The sequence below is a fragment of the Astatotilapia calliptera genome, chromosome 13 (genome assembly GCF_964374335.1).
Source record: "Astatotilapia calliptera chromosome 13, fAstCal68.1, whole genome shotgun sequence".
NCBI lineage: Eukaryota > Metazoa > Chordata > Actinopteri > Cichliformes > Cichlidae > Astatotilapia > Astatotilapia calliptera.
In genome coordinates, this window is record NC_137434.1 from 21,492,427 (window position 1) to 21,514,409 (window position 21,983).

Consider the following 21,983-nt stretch of genomic DNA (forward strand, 5'->3'; position numbering starts at 1 on the left):
GCACGCACGCACGCACGCACGCACGCACACACACACACACACACACACACACCACATTCTTGTACTCTGTATGATATTCATTCAAATCATGGTAATGACGCTTTGGCCCTAAATAAAAGCTGACAATGATAACTATTGTCTGCCTTGAAGAATAGCCTTTACATTCAAGAGAGTCGACAGCTCCTTGAAGTGCATTCGTTGTTCCAGACAAAGTCTGTCAGATGCTATAATGGTAAAAAGAGAGTCAAGTGTGTAGTATGGGTTAGTTAATGTGTACCAGCTGCGATGCAGTGTTTTGTTGAAGCCGTGGGCACAACAGAACCCTACACTTGAGAGGTTCACCATCAGTTCACAGCACAATTCTGCACTTACAACTTAAGACACAAACCCTCGTTATGCTAAATTATGTTTGCAAGCTGATGTTTAACTCCGTTTCTGTACGTATGTGATGAACACATAACTGTGTAGACATACTGTGAGAAGTCATTGCTTATTATTGCTGTCGTTTTTCATCAGTGTTATCTAAGTGAGGAAAATGTGAGAATGATGAGTGTTGTTAAATGTCAACTGATACAACTATGTTTAACAGGAAACTAAATTAAGAATCAAAGTTCATTAGTTGTTTTGTTCTGTATCTCCATTTACGAGTGACAGTTCAGGCAGTCCATCGTTTCAAAACGTGAATCAAGGCAAGCAAGAACTTGGGGTCTCAGAAATGCTGAAGAGAGTTGCTCATCAGGATTCAAAACCCGTATCTCCTAAAAACAAGAGCAGCTTGGGTCCAAGGAAAATCCCTACATTATTTTGCCTAATCAGCCCCTCTTTTAAATCGCATGTAGTCTTATTTCAGTTGAACTATGAAAGGGTTTTCCACTTTGCTTGGAATTTATCATACCAAAGCCTAAAAATCCATTTGAAACCCTAAATGTTATCAACATCCAAGCAGAGCAATTTTAGCTTTGTGTTTTCTTTATTTCCATTCACTTCAGAAGATGATGTAACAGTGAAACTCTGGAGAGAAATGGGGTTTTAGAGGAGGAGGCACAGACAAAACCCTTGAGTGACATCTAAGGAGTATTCTATTGATACAGCCAATGCCTTGCATCGTAAGATCTCTAATCAGAGACGCAGAGGACCCCAGGCATGTTCTTATACAGTAGCAATGCCACAAAGGCAGTCAGAGAATGCCAACTCCAATTTAAAACCGTGACAGCCGAAAAGGGATTGACAGGAACTGCAGTTAGAAGGATGTGAAAATAGGTGGGGAGGGTTGGTGGTGGTTTGAGTAAGGCTCAGATTGAGGATAAATCTCCTGAATGTCAGAGTGCTCAGTGTAAACTTATTCAGTGTGATTATTTGTTGCGTTACAAAAATCACATTTTAAAAGCCAATCTGAATTGCACACTCAGCTGCCTGATTATTATGCATAACTCCATAAAAGTAATACTTTCAAATGCAACATAAATCACATATATCTTCATAAAAGTTCTAATATTAAGATTTTGCTGATACTAATCCCGAGTGGTGTTTAGTTTTAAAATAATTTTGAAGGCTGTAGTTTCTGCTAATGAATTGTATTGACACAGACTGTCCATGACAATGACATTGATAAACACTATGTTAAGACAAACATCAAATACGTATTTGATTGTGGTTTTGTTTACCTACTGCTCTTTGTCTGATGCTAACAAAGCCAATACTATCCACTGAATCTTACAAGATATTTCAGGATTGGGAAATGGAAACAATTAATAGCTGCTCGTCTTATTAAAACCAAATAATCAAAACATTTGTGGAGATTAAATTATATCTATTACAACCTGCATCAGAATTTTTAAAAATAAAGTAAGATAAGAAAACTGTCATTGAAGCTTAACAAATGTATGACTTGCGATAATCCACTGTTTGCTTTTAAAATGAGTACTGTTCTCGTTATTTTACAGCAACTATTCCGATCCCTGTAAGGCAATCTACAGTTTGGCTCAATCATCAAAATTCAATGTTGCTGAAGCATTTAACTACAGCCTGACAATATAAAATGAATAAGAATCACCAAGCGATACCAATTTCTGTTTTAGTTTCATGAGACATCACATTGTTACAGTATGTACCATAAAATAAAGCAAATAAGATTCATGCAGTAGTCATTTATATAATTATCAGTCCGCCCACCTGCAACAACAACATTTATATCTGCAGACTCACAGATCTCTCCAACCGCATACTTTTCTAAATGGAATCTCAGACTATCCTGATCACCACAACTCTGAATTGTATACAGAATAAGCAGAAGTAAGCATCAGCATTAATTGAAATTCTAACTGGCTCTGACTCCTCTGAAGCCATGTGGTGATTTATTTACAGAGTCATGAGCCCAAATATTATTGTTGCATTATTGAAAATTCTGAATTCACAAGGACAACATTGACCCAGAAACTGAGGCAAACAATGCTCAGACTGCAGGATTTGAGAGCTGAAACTGAACTGGCTAAACAGTAATCCGGTGTCACTTTGTGACTGTTATTTCTGCTGCAGAGATTTAACCCTTTTCTGGTCTAATTCGATGCATGAAGAAAAAAGAAATTTAGTCATGCATTCATTAGTTAAAACAAAAGAATCAAATTGGTTGTGAAATACATGTATTATAGCTGAACTGTTGCATGTGAATGTCATTGACAATCACAACATGAGGCTGACCGTCCAGAGATGTGGTCCAGCTAATGATCTCACATCACCCAAAGGGTTGCATTTTCCATAACCATGCAAATTAGCTCATGTAGCCATGCTAAATGAAGTCTTGGTTTGCCATTTATTCCTTTTGGCCCATCTTTTCTTGCTGCTTAATGTGTGGGTTCCAAAACAAATATTTTTTTTTGTGTTATAAGCACACAGTTTTAAGGTTCGGCAGGGGGCAACTGTTTCTGGTATTTTTAAGTGGATACCATTCACCAGGTCTTAGCATTTGGTCATGATTTTAAGAGGGTGAACAATGAAAGGTTTTGGTAGCAGTCCCACCTTCTGTGCTCTTCCTGTATTAGGGTCTCACAAAGAAGCCAGAAAGGCATAATGAGGTCTGTCATAAAAGATTCAAAATAGTCCCTCTGAGCTCAGCCTTGCAACTGTTGCTGTGGAAACACACCTTCAGACCACTTAATCTGCTCCATCGACAGAGCATTGAACAAAAAGATGCCAAATGCCCTTAGTATACGAGTATAGACGCATTCAAACTACTCATGACTACATACGCTAATGCATTCCTCACTACCGTCTTATTATAAAGTAATTCTTAAAAGATACAAGCTATTGTCCCATAGTCTTTAGTGATACCACAACGCTTGGACAAATTTCTTCTGACCCTGCAGTCTGAGTTTTTAAGACCAGGTGTTCCTTCTAAGGAGTTGGCACACGTGTGTCGCATTAAAAACAAATCATGACTCCCATCTGCCATAGCACTAAGGCTGCTAGCTTCCTCTGCATGTGGTTAGCTTCCCACGCCTTACGCTAGACATGAGTGGAATAGCTAATGTCCTTACTAGGTGACTCACCAGTTGGTACATTAGCCTTGGTAAATAAAATAAAATAAAATTAGAGGAACTGCACATAGTAGCAATAAAGTGTTCATTTCAGTCGTCATGTTCGGTCATAGAATGTTTTGAAATACAGAAAAATAGGCAGAATCAGTAATCAGTGATAATGTTCTATAAAACTTTGTTAAAACTGATTGAAAATTGTGAGATTAGCATTAATATCGCATAACTTATATTGAAAAGCAACAGGATTTCTTAGTGAGAGATGCCACACTCGTTTGCTGGAAACCCAACTGTGAAGTGGTCTTCAACTTTCCCTGTGGTGTATTCCCTCTATAAGCTGCTGGAGTAACTGTGAGCTGTAATGTTGTGAGGGGAATTTCCAAGAGTCACTAAAAGGATTAAAACTCGGTGTGACATTTTATGAATAGCATAGCAGGCTGAAGAACCTCCTGAGTGAAAGATTTCAGTGAAGCTTTAAGAACCTTAAAGGTGAAGGAGCAGTTACTATTTTTCAAACAGTGTGATGTCTTTGTAGTTTGTGGCTTGAGTAGAATTGGTTAAAATCCTAGAAAATTTAGGAAAAAAGAGTCTTTAAACTCTCTCTTTTAGATGTCTTTCTCTGAAAGGGTCCTCCTGAAAGAAAAACCCTCTGATTGATAAGATTGTCAGCACTGAATTGTGCTCAGATCAGGAAAATATCTCATTGTAAAATGAAGAGAAGTAGTGGTAAAAATTCATTTAGAATACTTATAGTTCACTTTGTCTTTTTTTGGAAAATATACAAAGTGAATTTCTAATCGCACTGAAGAGAATAGCATCTTCACATAACAATATCATAACCAAACTCTTCTCAGATTCAATTAGCATTATATGAGGGCATGCCAAACTAGCCGCTAGGTAGCCATTATGCAAATGTGTTCCATGGTGGCATAAATTAGGAACATAAGAAAAGGCTGAACTCCAACAACACAAGTCAGCCAGTTCTTGTGCAGTGTCTGGCACAATAACGCTCCTTGGTATGGGTTTCTGACTTGGATAAAGTTACAGACTTTTCAAAAGCGCAAAAAGCTGAATAAAGTATTAAAAGTAGAGAAATAAAATCACAGCAAAGACTGCAAAGATTGTTTAAAATTACTTTTACAACCAAACTGATTGCTTAACTAGAGAATACTGAATCACAAACCCTAGCTTATAAAGCATCTCCAAATTACTCAACTTTTAAACATAACATTTTAGTGAGTCACATAGATGCGTAACCACGTGCATTTCATAGCCAAAGAAAGTGTCGGGGATTGAAAGGAAAACAAGACGGGATCGCACTTCATATTTTAACATAACACCAAAGTACACTTTCTGAATGATACATCTTGGTACAGGATAAATTACTTTGCAATTCTGCAGGGTGCCCTTGGGGAAGCACCGAACATAAACTAAACCTCCGCACCTGGGGGAAATTTATGTTGTGGATCTTTGATGATATTTGCAATTGAATTTTTATTGCGTAGCTGATAGATGTGATAACCAAGGATAATTAACACAGAGGAAAGTGATTACCTCACCAAAAATTGTTTTGTTCATCTGTGACTGCAGTCGCAACACAAGGGCATGCAGATATACAATCACGGTGCTGTAAAATGTAACAAAAACTGTGTCCGGTATTTACACGCAGAAGCACAAATGTAGCATTATACAGAGTGTTAAGACGTTTAACGACAATATTACACAGAATATTGATGTTCCAGAAAACAAACAGTCACTTTGATGAATGGATGTCACGGCTGACATCTTTGTGTAACAACTCTGAGATCTTTTGGTTTAATTTTCAAAGTTTCTGCAGGATCGAAGCAGCTCTTTGATGCTCTTGAGTGCAATTTGTCAAGTGAATCATCAATGATGAAAATTAACACACCTGTGATATGGGGTGGAGGAAAGCTCAGCAGGTGACCTGAAACAAGCAAAGCCAGGAATTAAAATGAGGCAGATAGGCCAAATTCAAAATTGAAATCTGGAATTCATGGGACAAAGGATTAGAAGTGCATCTGAATAATGCATGCTACCATTATCTTACATTAGTTGAGTGATTTGAACTAAGTGAAATACAATAACCATTTTCCATAAGAGCACTTTGTACCATTCCAGGCCATTAGCTTCGAGTAAGTGAACAGAACTTTACTTTCACTCTGAACTTCACACCTTCAAAACACCTTGCAACAGAAAGGTAAGCGTTTTTGGGAAACATTAATATTTAAGCTGTCCATTTAGTCAAACTTGGATTCAAGACAGGATGGGTACATACTGTGCAAATAAAAGTGAGCCACTCCTCATTTTCTTTATATTTTTCTTTCAAGGAGCCAGACTTTTTGTAATTGTTTTAAGTAGTATCGAGCATCAGTTCTCCAGCAGAACTATTTTATGACTTATCCAAGGACAAAAAAGGCTCATAACTCAAGGGACAGCCAAGTCTACACATAATAGACAACTTAGGAAAGAACCCATTTTAAATGGTGTCTTCAGGTGTTTCTAGAAGCCTTTTCCATAAATACGAATAACTGATTATATACAACACACTTTGACAGGTATGTGATAGCACTTTTACACAGACACGCTCTTCCTAAAGAGCTATTAGTTGAAACTTGTGCTTGTATGGTATGCTCTTAAGATATCTAAAGATCCAAATGGGACAACAAAAAAAAGAAAAAAGAAAAAAAAAGATATCTAAGGAAACCGGATAAGTGGAGGATAAAAGAAGAAGACACAGGCCTAAAAAACCTTCTACAGTGTCATCTTTAGAGGGTGACTTTCTACAGTCATTTCTAAAACACATGGTCTTTCATGCTCTGTATCAAAAAATAACACCAGATTTTAACCCTTCACGCAATAAAATCTGAAAAGCACTCAACTGGAAACGGCTCAATTTTTTCAACAATGATCACGAAGACACGACAGCACTTTTACTGTAGTAAAAGCCTACATGCATAGAAAAAACACAATCAGACACTGTCATCCATGGATTGGTATCTGCAGAGCCCAGACCCCAACAATACTGAAGCAGTGTGTGACACAGAATGCAACAAAAGGCAGCCAACATCCAAATAAGAGGTGTAGAATGTTCCTCCAGAAGCCTGGAGCTGTACAAACTCTTTTTCTGCCTTATCTACTGTATTTACATTTATGTTTGCACATTTTAATAAATCACTGTAAATATTTCCCATTTTCCTAGCAAAGTATAGAGAACTGATGTGTGGCCTGAGACTTTTGCAAAAGCTACACACAAAAAAAAAATGCCTGAAACTTTTAGAAGCAGTTCGGTGCACAGAGTCAAGTGAATGACACTTCCATCTGTTTTGTTCTACATGAAAGCTGATTTGGGAAGCCGTGACCTTATCGTTCCATTAAGTGTATCCAGTCATAAACTGCTTTGATTACATAAGACAGTTGCATTTGGGCTCCTGTAGAGCATTAAGTACAGTTACACAGTTTTCACAAAGGACTACTACAATGTAGGACCCCTACATGACGCCCATGTCAGGGACCTTGCATGACAAACTGACATGTATGTCTCTCAAAACCTTTCAGTCCCTTCAGGTACTGAGGACTTGTTTTTCACATTGCCTCTAAAGAAACTCTGCCCACCAGGTAAGAACAACAAGGCACATTCAGACTTCAGACACACACAGCTGTAATCTCTGCTCTGGGGTACACTCTCATACTATACTGCTGAAAATGCCTCAAAGTCATAGTTCGCAGATGACTGCCAGGAGAGAAGAGTGAAAACAAGGGTTAGGTGAGAAATCAGAGAGAAAAAAAGGTGTTATAAAAGATATGACAGCTTAGTCAGGATGTAATGAAAAAAACAGTGAGTCACACAAGACTGTGGAGCATATCATGCACCTTATTTTTTTCACTACTCTAAGTCTCTCCTTTTGTGGTCTGTACACTTACAGTAATTCTAGTGATTTGCCTTAAGGAAAAAGAGTATATGCGGGAAGGAATTACTGGAGTTAATGAAATCCTTTTAAAATAGACTTTTAAAGTTTATATGCTAATTTTGAGCTTATTATTTCATAGAAAATAAAGCATGTGCTAGTTATTATTCTGTTTACTGTCACAAACTATGTCTGAATGTAGCTTTCCCACCTGTGGTATTGTATAAGACTCGCTTGAAAAGCCATTATTTCTGGATAATATTTTTTTTAAAATTTGCCAACAATACATTATTGTTGCAAATAATCACACATCTTGATGGAGAAATACTACAATGCTTGCCTAAAGAATATGAGATACGTACATGCATAATAAACTTTTGATGCTTTTCTGAAACATTTCATCTCAATAAAGTTGTCTGCAATTAAACTGAGGAAAATCTGCTTTTCAAGATTAAAACCTCTGAATCCCACAAATATAAATGCAAATATAGATTGCTTTTACTCTTTTGTGAAAAATATCAGATGTGGTTCTCTTGATGCGAGGCACTAGTTGTTCTAGATTTAAATATTCTTGTGTTCCGCATAAAGTACTGCCGATCAGCAATAGCTAATGTGGGACGCAGGTACAATTTTTAAAACTGTAAAATTTTTACCCGCTCTTTAAATTTCATTAACACCTAAAGTTTGCATTATTAGAAGTGTGCTGGCTTTGACTGACAGCTGGATACAGACAAAGGCAGTAGTTGTCTGCTGGGCTTCACCTCAGCTAATTAGAGTCGGTTAAGGGACTGGTGTGCTTTGTAATGCATTTATATAATAAATGCTGGGCAATATAACCTGTTCAAGAAGCTTCAGTTTTGTTGAGAAACATTGTATTAGTTCTTTAGCATATTAGTAAGAGAACAGCAGTAGTAGTGGGTGTCTGTGTAATGCTTCCATTCAGTCTATGGATACACTCCACTAACCAAGCTTGCTAGCATTAGCTGAGAACTTCTCTGCTTTTTCATCTAGTGATGGCTCCTGTAAATCTTCCCATGAATCTAAAATTGAGGTTTAAAAACAGTACTTTACACAGTAATGGGTGTTGTTATGTTGCATGCAGGGGTTTTAATAGAGTGCATAGCTGCAACATTTTGACTTATGTCAGTCTCTTAATATAAAAGTGTGAGCTTATGCTATTTCAAATCCACAGTGCAGTAAATAGGAATACTTTGAAGTAAACCCCCCCCCCCCCCCCCCCCAGAAAAAACCAACCTGATAATAAAAAAAGAAAAGATGATGATACCAGAGTAGAGGCCATAACCAGGGGTGCCACAAGGGTGGCCCAGGGGGGGCTCTGGACACCCCCCAAAATGTGCTGGACCTCCCAGTGAATGTCCTATGTTGGTAATAATTTTAATAAACGTGAGCACAAGAGAAAAGAAGACACCATACAATACACTGAAACATTAACTTGTTATTTATTTCTGCATATACAATTTTTGTCATTCGCATTGTGTCACTTTGTACGTCCCTCACAATTTCCCGTCGTCACCCATTCCCCTCCGCTGTGCCCCTGCACTGTTCTGTTTTTAGTGTGTCACCCTAATATTTTTGTGGCCCATATACGGCCACCACTATGAAAAAAGGAGGTCACCCACAGCCATAACAAATGGCAGATTAGCACATTCGGCCCATGGTGTTAATGCTTTGTTTTCTCCTAAAAATCTCACTAAAAGGAACTCTTGTAAATTACTGCAATATTCCTGATGTATGCTGTTTCCCTCCTCTTCTGAATAATCAAGGACTTCTTCATGCTGGTTAGAGTCAGAGGTCATGGTAAGCAGACTGCTGGTATACAGCAAACTCTGCCTGATTAGGTACAAGCAAGCACGTTAAGTGGGCAGACAAATAAAAAAGAGGGAGCAAGATAGTTAATTGTGAGAGGTCAGCGGGGCCAAAGATGTACATGAAACTCATCACTTAGTCTAGAACAAAGTGGCATCTCCAAGAGAAAGAGATGCCTTGAGGAGAGCGGGAGTGTGAAAGTTTCAATTTTGACATAATGAAAACTTAAAAACAGAACAAAACAAAAACACTGAGAGCTAGCTGCCCAGTAAATACAAGGACAGAAATGAAATTTGAACAACTATGTTGGTAAAAGCATGGATACTTCAAGAATATCATTAACCAACCTCTTTGCTAGCATGTCAGTACACTACTGTGAGGAAACTGGACAGACAGATATAACAGTAGCAGATGGAAAAAAAATACCCAGCAAAGACCTGACAGAGGAGCTGAGAGATGAATCTATCTCCTGTTCACCAAAGCCGCAGCAGGAGGCAGCAGGACGCAAACAAGGAGAAAAGGCTGAGATATGCCAAATTACACAAGAACTGAACTGAAGATCAGTGGCAACAGGTCTTGTGGATTGATTCAATTCAAATTTGACATTTTTGGTTTGGATCTTCCAGCTGTTGCTCATTTTCCTGAAAAAAATATAAAGAAATGAGGAGCAGCTCAAGAGTTTTGCACAGTACCGTGTCAAATTCATTCCCATGCATGCCACATGTACACACACAAACACGTGCACCCACACAGTCTCTTTACTTTCCTTAGACTTGTGTATGTTTTGCTTTAATTACCTCGTTAAATAAATCATGAATGCTCGAGTGACAACATCATCAGCGATACTGTTAGGGGAATCATGTATGCTTGTTTAATGAAATGTTTCTTACTGTTTACTAGTCAGCATTGTGAACTCATCAATGGTTTGAGGTGAACACAGGTTCTTTTATGAAAGCTTTATAGATATTCAATGCCAGTGCTCTAAACTCTGGGGGCAATTACAACCAAGTCTGAATGGACTCCTAATTGTAGAGACAATAAATTAGTCAAATGCATGCTAAATGCATTTTTTTTATTTCCCTGAGACCACCACGATGGCAGCAAAGATATAATGAGATGTATTCTCTGTGTGGAGGTTTACACTTTTGGTAGAAAGGAATCTAATTTCCAACTGTGCTCTGGTTGCGGTCTCAAGTAATGGTTATGCTGCTTTATAGCTGGCACAAGCTTTTCAATACACCTGAGGAGCACTTTAATTTAATCCGTCTCATCAGGATCAATAAATGTGTCTGAACTGTGACTCTTTGGGACACACTTGCCCGTTAATAGGCCAGAATGATTTTAGAGTGACCATTTTCTACAACCTCATATACGCAGTTTGGTGCTCTCCTATACTGAAAATCAACTCTAATCAAGCTGGAGGCCCACAGCACTGCCAGAATTCGCAAAAGCAAAGCTTTTACATGCATTAACAGAAACGTAAAAAAGTATAATATAAAATGTTTTTTTTTACTCACACAGCCCTTTTCATACAGTATGTAGTGAAGTGCACATGGAGGGCTATGAGAAAAGAAAGATATGGAACAGTGGGAGGAGAGGGGTTCCCAAAGCTGAGGGGAAGGCGGAGCTGTGGGAGAGGATAGGGGGTGCATGATCAAAGCCTATATTTTGAAATCACTTACTTCTCCATTAGTTTGATTAATGGGGCCAGCTTCACAGTCAGACAGAGGCAAGGGCCTTGAAAAATGATGCAATTACTGCTTTTTGAATAGAGGGCTGAAAAGGCCTGTTTGAAAGAAGGATCTGGAGGATATTCTACAGGGCGTCCTGGACAGTAGACTTTCTCCTCTTCATCCATCTATCCTCCCACTACACACCCTGCAGCCTCAAACTCTACCGTAACCCTACCCATCCAAGGGAGATCTCATCAGACTTAGCTGCATGCTTCACTGGCCCTTCCTAAGCTGCAGCAGTATATTACAGTGTAAACTGTAATTAATATGTGCACTATTTTTTTAATGTTTGTTCCACATTCTGTTTAACACTTAGATGACACCTCCAAAGCATTTCTGTAAAGTTCTTTAATGACGTGTCATCTTAGAACATGTACTGTACTTAAGTACATTTAAGGTATTATTCAAATATTGAGAATTTAAAAAATCCCTGGAGTGATCAGTCATGACAATTCTTACTTTTTAGTAAAACGTCCTAAGGAAACATTATGCCACTCATGTCCAAAGGCTCTTAAAAGTTCACATTGGTTGGACATTCAAAATAGGGATAGCTATTATTATTTTTGCATTATTGTATGGGTGTTTGAATCTGTGTAAAATGATCAAAGAGTGGGTTGAGGGTGGAGGGGTGATCTGCATATTATTTGTAATGGAGAATGTTTGGCGTATGCAGATAATGAAAAGGTACAAGGCACATAGAGAAATAGTTTAAGAATTTCCCATCTGCTCTTGGGCAGACTTTTTGTCTGAACATGACACTAGACAAATGTCACAATGAATATCACTGAAGTTCTTAAAACCCTATTGCCCAATTATAACTGCTTTCATAAGACAGTTTTTATGTGATGCACTCTGCAGGAGGCAAAGGAACAAATTGCTTTCTTAGCTGATCTTGAGTTCAACTAATGAGGTCAAATCACTGCACTGCCCAGAGAATGAGAGGAGTGAAAAAAAATGAAGGAATGAAAGACTGTGACAGTGGCAGAAAGAAGGGCTTTGGAGGTGGAATTCATTCTTGTCAAAATCTTTATAATCCACTGCATTTGGCAAGTCTTCTGAAAAGTAGAAAGGGCAGGAAAACCTTTACTTAAATGCCACCCAAACTGTGTAGTTTTGGATAGTAACTACTTTTCAGCAGCCTCACTGTAGCAGTGTGATTAAATTTTCTGCTCCATGGGGGTTTTCTGATCCTGACAGTTATGAGACAACAAATGACTCTGCTTTCTGTCAAGTCTGGGAGACCTCTGAACTTTCTTCATCTGCTTGGGGTAAAATTACAACAACAGTCATGTCGCCCGTGTTTGAATGTAGCATCACAGAAAATCTTTCATGTTACGCCAGTTTGTGTGCCTGCCTGCTTGGATTTCTCTGTGTGGTCTTACATGCAAAAATGCTCATTATGAGTTATTAAACATGAAAATAAAAAATAAATAAATACATAAAATGAAAGTACTGTTTCATTTCCTTGGGGGGGATGAGTTTAGAATGGCAGATGCATAGAAGCAAAAGAATCATGTCGTAAACGTGCAGCAAGGTCCAAACTTTAATTTTACAGAAGACTTGTTGGCATGATAGTGTGAATCTTCCAGTTCTTTAATACACTTGAATTAAATACGCAACAACAGAGTGTTGGCATAACAAATAAAGCAACAATCTAGGCAGAGTATGAAATCAAAGTTCAAGATGTGTCCCTGTACTCCTTCAGAGATTAGCATTTACAGTAATTCTCTCCAGAGCGCTCTTTGGGTTTTTACGCCAAAATCAGTTAAGCATTTCACACAGTGCTCACGATGCAAAGTAAATCCGCTAATGCAATTGCAGCGGCACTCACAGCCTCCCACAGACTTGCGGGGAAGGCTCTTCTCAGAACAGGTTTGTGCAGCAAGATGCTGATGACCTGTTACAGAAATAATAGCTTCATTGAATGATATGGGGAATATCCATAATACCCATGATAACAGTGAGGTGTCAATCAAATAGCATGTTGATGATAAACTAACTAAACAGGAAACATTTCTGAATTACTTTTGCTATATGAAATTATTCTAGTAATTTACAAAGACAGTTAGTGATTCATAAACAACATATTGAATATTGCATAAAAAATGTTTGCGCTTCCTGTTCAACAGGAACACCATCTGCATATCTCCATGTACAGTGCTTATGCATATATGAGCTTCAGTATATGGACATATCTTGAATGTGGGGGTTAACACAGACCTGAAAATGAGACATCAAAGGAAAGCATGAATATGCATGTGCACATGTTGTACACTGACTCATAGAGGTTTGAGTCAAAAGTAAATAGGAAAACAGGGAAAAGTAAGTCGAAAACAGGTAAAAAATGGGGTAAAGGGATACTCGGACCAGCATTTATATTTATATTCTTTTCACTGGGGCTGTACTTTAATTGAACATTTTCTCCTGAGCTTTTGATCTGTGATAGGCTGTGTGCCGGGTACCAATACAGTACTTGTTTTCCAAGTGGTTGGCTTTGCAATTACCCTTATAACTCGTACTGTATTTTGAGTCTGCCACTTGGGAATTGGGCAATAATCCTGAGCCCACAGCAACAATTTCACAGACACAGAACTTTCCGACAATATTGTAGGGTTTTGGTATAATTGCATCTCATATTATGCTGGAGGGAGATAAATATACAGAGTGATAAAGCTATTAATGCATACAGACAAAGTAACTGTCTGTATGCATTTTCACTGTTCCAATTTAGAAAGAATATGAGTTACATAAGCGTTTGGGAAAAAAAAACAACAATAAAGGAACTGAAATAGCTTAAATGATTTTTCCACACTGAAAAAAATTATTAGAAGTATAAAAGTGCACTTAACAAATTCTGACCAGCTGGGTTTTGGACTCTCATCCTACTGCTTACTGATTTACAATACAGGAGTAAGAATGAAAAAAAAAAAGAGTCGTATGCAGCTCTGGAGGTCACTAGATAAATGAGACTTCACTGAATGCCTTTTATGACATTAACTATTCTCCCTTCAGAAGTAATAAAAATTGTCTAGGAGGTTTACTGTTTCAATAATGCAAAAGATAAATCACAATCAGAAACATCAATCGAATCTTATCACCCTCTGTCAGGACAAGAATGTGTTTTGGGTTCTGCTATGAAAATGCATAAATTGAAGAGGTGTGTATGATGTAAACTACTGTGCAAAAGTATTGAACCACCCCTTATTCCTTTATTATTTAACCCAAAGATCAGTACTTTAAAAGTGGTCTTCAAGTTAGATTTTTTGCTTAGATTTTTGTTAAGCTATGAACCAGTGTTGTATCTATGCATAACATACAACTTAGCAAAGTTTGCAGCACTAAGGTGATTCCGTAAGAGCTATTAGAAAAAAACCTGGCGAGCCTAAAAAAGCAAATGAACAATATCTGAAAGTCATGTCCTAAAGAAATAAGTAAAGCCTGTCACATGACCTGAGAAATGTATCATACTGTTTGTCAAATTTTGCTGAAATGGTCTCAAGATATGCTAAATTCAATAACTGGACTGAATAATAATAAAATAACAAATTGTTGGAATTGTGACTACACAAAAATACTGCCAGATTTTGATCCATTTACTAAGCAAATTATGAATGAAAAGGCTACAGAAGCCAGAGCGCTTCGAATTGATAGGCCGCAATTGTTGTTTTCATCACGTCCCCTTATTATCATTATAATCATTTTTTCCACTTTCATCATCAATAACACAATTCTCAAGTTATTTACCTATTTACCCAAGGCCCTTTCCCACATTTGAAAAAGTCCTCTGACGTTTATTAATGTGAAGAAATAAGCCATCACCTCAAATACACCACCATTTTAATTCTCCAGGATTACTTATGAAATGGCAAATTATTTATGAAAAGCTCTTTAGCTTCAGCAGATGATTCATACTTGCGCAAGTAATAACTATCCATCAACTAAAGAGCTTGCCAACTGCCCTGATTTCGATTTTAATACCACAGTTTGGATATACAACCATTTCTCTTGATTATTCAGCTCTCCCATGAGATATATACATGAAGAGTGGGTTTTATTTAGATTTTATTTTTGGAGTAAACTACTTTCTTAGTATTGTAATGTAGGAGGTAACCTTTTGTACACATGGGCAAACTCATCATGAATATTTCATCGTCACGGTTACTGAACGTTGCAGAGTTTCATATAGAGGTACCAATAAATGATCAAGGACAGAGAGGGAGCCATTCATTATTTACCTGTCAAATAGTGGCAATTATTCGTCTCGCAAAGCAATTAATGTTTTCTCTCTGCACACTACAGTCTCTCCATGCTTTATGATAAACACTCAACTTATTATGGAGGGAAAAAAATCACATGGAGCTGCTTAATTTAGTCACAGACACTCAAACTGTTCAAACCAGGGCCAGGGAGCAAAATTATTTTCTGGAGTTTCAAAAGGCTACAAAACAAAGCTTACACTGAAACAGAAATCTATTACACTTGTCCTTTTATTATTTCCATGTTACTGATAATACTAGAGGGAGGCTAAAAGGTGTACAAATTTATACCATAACGTACCTCTCTGCCTGCCTAACAAAAAGATGACAAACCAAATAGAGTTAGAATATTAGTGAACAAAACAAGCTTGCAGGGAGGGTGAAGGGGGATAAACACACAAAGAGAAATGGCAACAAAGATAAAAGTATACAGTGCAATAAGGGGAAAAAAAGCAAAGGGGATGAGGTTATGGGAAATAGGCAAGGGCGGCAAGACAAAGTGTCCATGTAGAGGAAAACATCAAACCATTAAGGGAAAAATACAAAGAGCTAAAAAAGGACCGCCCTGTAACACGAACGTAAGGGGAAAGTGAGACAGCGAGAAAGAGAAAAGGAGGCAACAGAGGGCAGAGGAGGATGGGATGTAGGACAGTGATAGATCGTTTTCTGGCAGCCTCAATTTGTCATGCTGTTATTGGGAGGAAAATGGAATAGAGGAGCAGCACTGAGGGTCAGAGCGAGAGGACAGAGGTCCAGAGGTGGGAGCGTTAAGCCAGTGGGGAGCAACGCCAGTGGACGGTAAGCGAGATAAACTCCACACACCCCTTCAACTCTGGCCCTCAACGGATGATCGGTGAGGCTACAGTGCTCTGATCACTCCATTCCAGTAACCACTGCCTCACACTGGTTGACTGGTTCATGTCTAAACATGACTTTAGTATGTGAATAGTCTATGTTCAGTGTTCTCAAAGTACAGCCCAAAGATAATGATAGATCATGGTAACATTTTATGCAGTAGTATGCATTCCATTTATCCACAGATCATATCATACTGTACCATCTTGGAGCATTTAATTTCTTGACCTTTCTAACACTGACAAGTGCAGCTGGTATCAAGGAATATTACAGCCACCTTAATATTGGTTAAAAAGAACCGTATGAAATACATATTCACAAACACCAACTAGTGTTTGATGTGGGTTTTTTTTCTTTGCAGCCCTAAATCATTCCACTCCCTAAATTGGCACAAAGTCATCAAAATTTCATACCCTGCTCTATGTGTTTTCTAATCATGTGACTAAATGGCACGAGATTTAAAGGTATTTAAAAGATCCCTTGGGCAAGACATAGAACTCCAAGTTTCTTCCTCAGGTGAGTTTGAGTGTATAAGTGTGTTATTTATTTGCATAACCTTGCTAACGTTAGAAGGTACTGCAGAAGTGCAGATCATTTACTAGTAAAGCCAGTGTAATGTTTTCTAGAGGAACTTTGGGAGATAAGGTAAGACGTTTGCACAGACTTTATAAAAAAGAGGCAAACAGCCACTGTGAGATCACCCAATTGTTTCTGGACTTTCTATTTTAAACCATTATTGTTAGCATATTGACCAAGCCCCTATTCATAAAACATATATTCTACACCCAAGCTAGTGGCTTGTAACTAAATGCTAATGGGCTCATTTCACCAAAAGCATAAATTCTATTTTCATGGTGAATTCAGGGGATCCCTAGAGTCACGCTAACATCACTATAAACCTGAAAAAAAACAACAAAAAAAAACTGAACACCGTAAACTATACTTTATAAATGTGTGCAGAAATGCATGGTTTTGAGTGTTGTTTAACAATTGTATTATTCTTAATAAGCAGCAAAAGCTAATCTAAACCATATTTGGATTAGAAATGGTGATATCGCTCTAATCAGCCAAAAAGAATATGACTGCAGTCACTGTCTGCTCATAAAGAAAAGTTAATCTTAATACTGAATAGGCTTTTATATAATGTCCACTATTTAAAACTTCAGCTGCACTTCCCCTGCTAAGTACTAGCCATAATGCCTTTCTGTTTGTCACCTCCATAAATTCATGCCACTCAACTAATGACAAACTGTAGCCTTCATTTGTATTATGAACCGGTCAAATCCAGTCCTCTAGTGGATGCGAGTATTCTTTTTGTGTTTTCTTTCTAAAAGAAAAAGAAAACTAAACAGGCTGTGCGGTACTTCTGGAGCTTTTTAATTATACCTGGCCTCACTCATTAGCACTAAGGGAAGGGGTGTAGACAAAACTGGCAGTGATAGATCTGGGGAAAGAATCAGGGGTGATTGCATATGCACACGTCTGTACAATCTCTGTGTGTGCACAAATGCAAAAGATGTTGTTTGTGCCAACACTACGCACCCCTGCACCAACACCATGCTCTCTGTGTCAGGTTAATGAGTCATGCCGGGATAAACACTTCCAGGTCATAGCCAGCTTTATTCCATCTGAGAGAGAAGGAAGGTTCAGGTGCCAGAAACACAACTGTGCTACATGCTGGAATAGTTTGTTACAACATAAGGGAAAATCTACTTGTTGAGAGTCTACTGACTACCGCTGATATGGTATAAAATTTTACCATATGCGTCACCTGTGAAGCTGCGTATTGCTCATGTAGAATGTCAAAAACTGGAGCAACAATAAAAATGGGGTAAACAGTGCAGTAGAGAAAAGAAAAAGAACTGGACAGAGGAAATGAAGACAATCTAGACAGCGGGGATATTAGCTTTTACTCCTGAGAGGTGCCAAATGGTGGAAAATTGCTTTAGACCTTCTTCATGGTTCAATAAGTTAAAGTGCCACTGATAAGAAGGAATAACATTTGGATCAAAAACATAGCTGATAAATCTTGAGTAATTTTTTTCTTTCTCCAATCCAACCACATTTGGTAAGTCTGTTATTGGAACATTTTTCTCAAATTCCCATCACTGTAACGTTGAAGTGAACACAATACCTGCAAACATTTTTTTTCTTCCGTACCATTTCCAACCTGTGACACTGACTTTGACAAAATAATTGACACAAAATGGTAAAAAAGTAAGAGCTTTCTGCCAAACAACATCTATTGCTTTGCTGCCAGAAAGCAGTGGATAAAATGTGCGTGAGACTTGTATGCATGCACCCTATGTGTGTCTGTCATGTCAACGGCATGACCCTCACCGAGAAAAGTCGTCAAAGCGCTCCATAATAGCATGTCAACTGGGGCTGCTTTTAAATTACCATCGCCAAGCGTTTGTGACGCAATAAGACAGAAGAGAGTCCTTGACATTAAAACACAATTCATAGCAAGGGCAAATGTGTTTATTGCAAATCAAACTCAAGTGTCACATGGGTCCATTTTTAATCAGCAAATCGTGATCTCACATCTTGACAAGTGGATCAGTTTGTAACACAGTTGCCTATCTGACATGCAGTCACACAGCATACTAGGACAGCCCGAAGCCTTGAGTCAGTACTGGTTGTTGGGCCTGCCTGTTTCTTCTTTCTTTTCAGTTTCTAGGTAATAGCTCCTCCCTTTTAATAAAGTCAATTAAGCTGGTTTCCTTCAATGATGTCTCTCCTCCTGGAAAAAGGTGACTTTCAGGCACCCAACTTGGTTTTCATTTTCTTGGGTTTCATTTTGTTGCAGCTATCTCCAGTATAAGCCACTTGTAGTTTATAGGTTAACGCCTATTTTTCTTCAGTTCGCTATTTCTGAAATTACGATGAACAAATTAGCTTTAGCAGAAACTCTTATATGTGCCTTTCCCCTTTATTCTTGTGTCCTGTGTGCATAACACTACACATGCTCAGAAAGTCCTTTGTGCTTCTTTTGTCATTCAGAAAACAAAAAGCGTTTTCACCAGTCATAGTAAAGCAGACATGACAAAAGAGAGAGTTGTCAAAAATTATTTACAGGACTAAATCATTTTAACTATAGACTTGATGAACTATGTACAAGCTATTCAAGGAAAAGGGCACTTAATAAAAAGTAGTTTTTATGCCACAGTTCTGTTCGATACCGAAGACCTTGATCGAGTATAAAAACAGCTCCAGTGTATTTTCTCAGTGAGTGCATTAATATTACCTTCTACACTTTGAAAGACATGAAATATATGGATAATGAACAAGATGCTGTATTTGGTAGAGAAGGTGCATAAAGCAGAAGACTGAGGCAAAATCAAAATATCACTATATGACAGGCAATGTAGTAATCCACAGTCACCAGTCTAGCAGGTGAAGGTCACAGTACTGCATGCCTAGAACTATATGGCAGTTCACACAGAGCCTCTCTGACAGTTAATGACATGGTTGCTTTAAAAACAGATTTTCTTCAAGGTGAAAATCCAGTAAATTGAAAAAAGAACTGTGACAGATTGAAGCTACAGCTGAGTCCATAAGTATTTAGAAAATGACATAAGTTTAGTCATTTTATTTCTGTACACCACCATAGAGAGATTTTGCATCAAAATAAGAACAAGATGAATAAAATTCAAGACTTATTCAGGGTGTTTGAGACATTTTTCTTTATCGTCTCCCCTTTTTAGGGGCTCAGAAGTAATTAGATGACTGACTATCAAACAGTTTTATGGTCAGGCCCCTAATACAGAGAAAAACCTTAAAAAACATTTTAGACAGATAACAAAAATTTTATGCGTGGCAAAATAACATTCAGGTACAAAAAAAGAAGAAATGCAAAATCCAGCTCAGAAGAACTGGAATACTACAGAAGACATTTGAAGTGGAGATGATAGAAATCTTTCTCTGGTTAAGAAACAGTCTTTCACAACATCTAACCGAGTCAAGAACGGCCTTGAGGAGGTCTTGAAATGTACAATGTAACAGGATGAGTTCTGAAGTGTACAGAGCTAAACTCTGTGCTCAGATTCAACAAAACGATACAAAACTGATCACAGAACGCTTCACAGTAGAAATGGATAATGACCCAAAGCATACCGCAAAAGCAAACATCATCAAATGGTGTTACAGTTATTCACAATTTAAAGTTAAAAATAGCTTTCGCTTACTTACTTTGAGCTAAAATCATTTCAACAGTCTGTTGTGCGTGACAAGCTCGGAAACCTTGTTTCCACGTTTTTGATGGAAAGCATCCATGTATACAGCATCCACATTTACAAGCTTGACAAAAACGTTTCCAACTGCCAAAGTCCATTATTTTGTTCTCTCTGACTACACTGGACCTATTTAACCATGAGATCATTGCCAGTAGGTACAGTTGGTCAGATACGATATACATTATCTTAGTGCTCATCGCTTTTGTCTTTCTCCACTTCCATTTCTTCCATTAGATTTCACCCATTACCATTTCATGCAGAGGTGCTTTATTATGTTGATAGAGGCCGCCCCCCCCCCCCCCCCCCCCTTTAGCGCCCAAAACTCTTTCTCACTGTTAACCTTTTCACTCTACATCCATCTCTTTTTTTCCCTCTTGTATTTGCTCTTTCTTTCTCTTTCTGTGAGTCCCCCCTTTTAACCCTCCTACTACCTCTATGGAGCACCTTTTTCTCCCTCTCACATTACCTGGCAACAGCGCTTGTCACTCTCATAGCTTGGTGTAGCCGCTGCACATGAGGCAGACCTCACCAAGCCCCTGTCCTCATCCATCAAGTGCGCTGCAGAGCTGGCATGCCAGCTGACACAACCCATTCTGTTTTCCGTCTTATCAACACCTTCAGGAAGCCTCCATCCGACAAGAACACTGACAAAAAATGCTATGGAGACTAAGCAAATAATTCATTTATATTGCACTAGAAAGGCTTATACTGTGCATGCTTCTGTAAGGGCCTTAAACCAAAATTCTGACTCTGATTTTGTTATACTAAATGCATTACTGCTCAGAACTTAATACAATACAATTAAATTGCAGAGAAATTAATGATCATTTGAATCTCGGCATATTGATCTCCATTTTCAGCAACCATAATTCTAGTGTGTCGGTGGCATACGGTAGATAATGACAGTTTATATTAAAAGGCTAATTGATCACGAGAAAAACCTTTTTTCAACTTATGTAAGTACAGCTCAAAGATGTTTGACTAGATGAGTGTGTGGAGAACCAGCCTTTGTAGCTTCGATTATAGTAAAATAAAGGGAGAAAAAGAAAGAAATAACTTTTTTTTCCCCCTCTGACACTCAACAGAGCATTCTTGTCCCAAGAAATGAAGGCTAAATTTTATACAACAGTATACTACTCTCTTCATAAAAACACACACACGGGCTCCAACCAAAAGTAAAAGTGAGAGGCCTTGGTATATAACTGAGCATGAGGACAAAAACATCAAAGAATGGAGTTTAAGAAAACAGACCCAGAGGTCCTCAACTGGCAGTATTTTTCAATTGGTAACCGTCAAACTCCAGTCTCAACTTGGCCTTCTAAGGTTGCAAAGAAAAGGCTATATCTGACACTGGCCAATAAAAGCAAAATATTGAGCAGAGAAAGAGAGATGGGTAAATATTATACACAATTTTAAGATGTTTGTGTCAAAAAGAAGAACATTTATGAGATGTGAAATATCTGAAACAATGTCTTGAGTGCTTGATGTCATCTTGCAAGCATGGCTGGGCGAGGGAGTGATGTGTGACATGTTTCTATAGGATAAAGAGGACACTGAACTGGGGAAAGCATCACTCCATTTTTTAGCCCCATGCCGTACCCTGTGAATGTCGCGGTCCTGT

At 38.1% G+C, this 21,983-nt stretch overlaps 1 protein-coding gene across 5 annotated transcripts in view; it reads right to left on the bottom strand.

Annotated features, from left to right (window-relative positions):
• grid1a (glutamate receptor, ionotropic, delta 1a) overlaps window positions 1-21,983 on the bottom strand; it is a 282,018-nt gene that overhangs the window by 46,997 nt on the left and 213,038 nt on the right. The window lies entirely within an intron of this gene.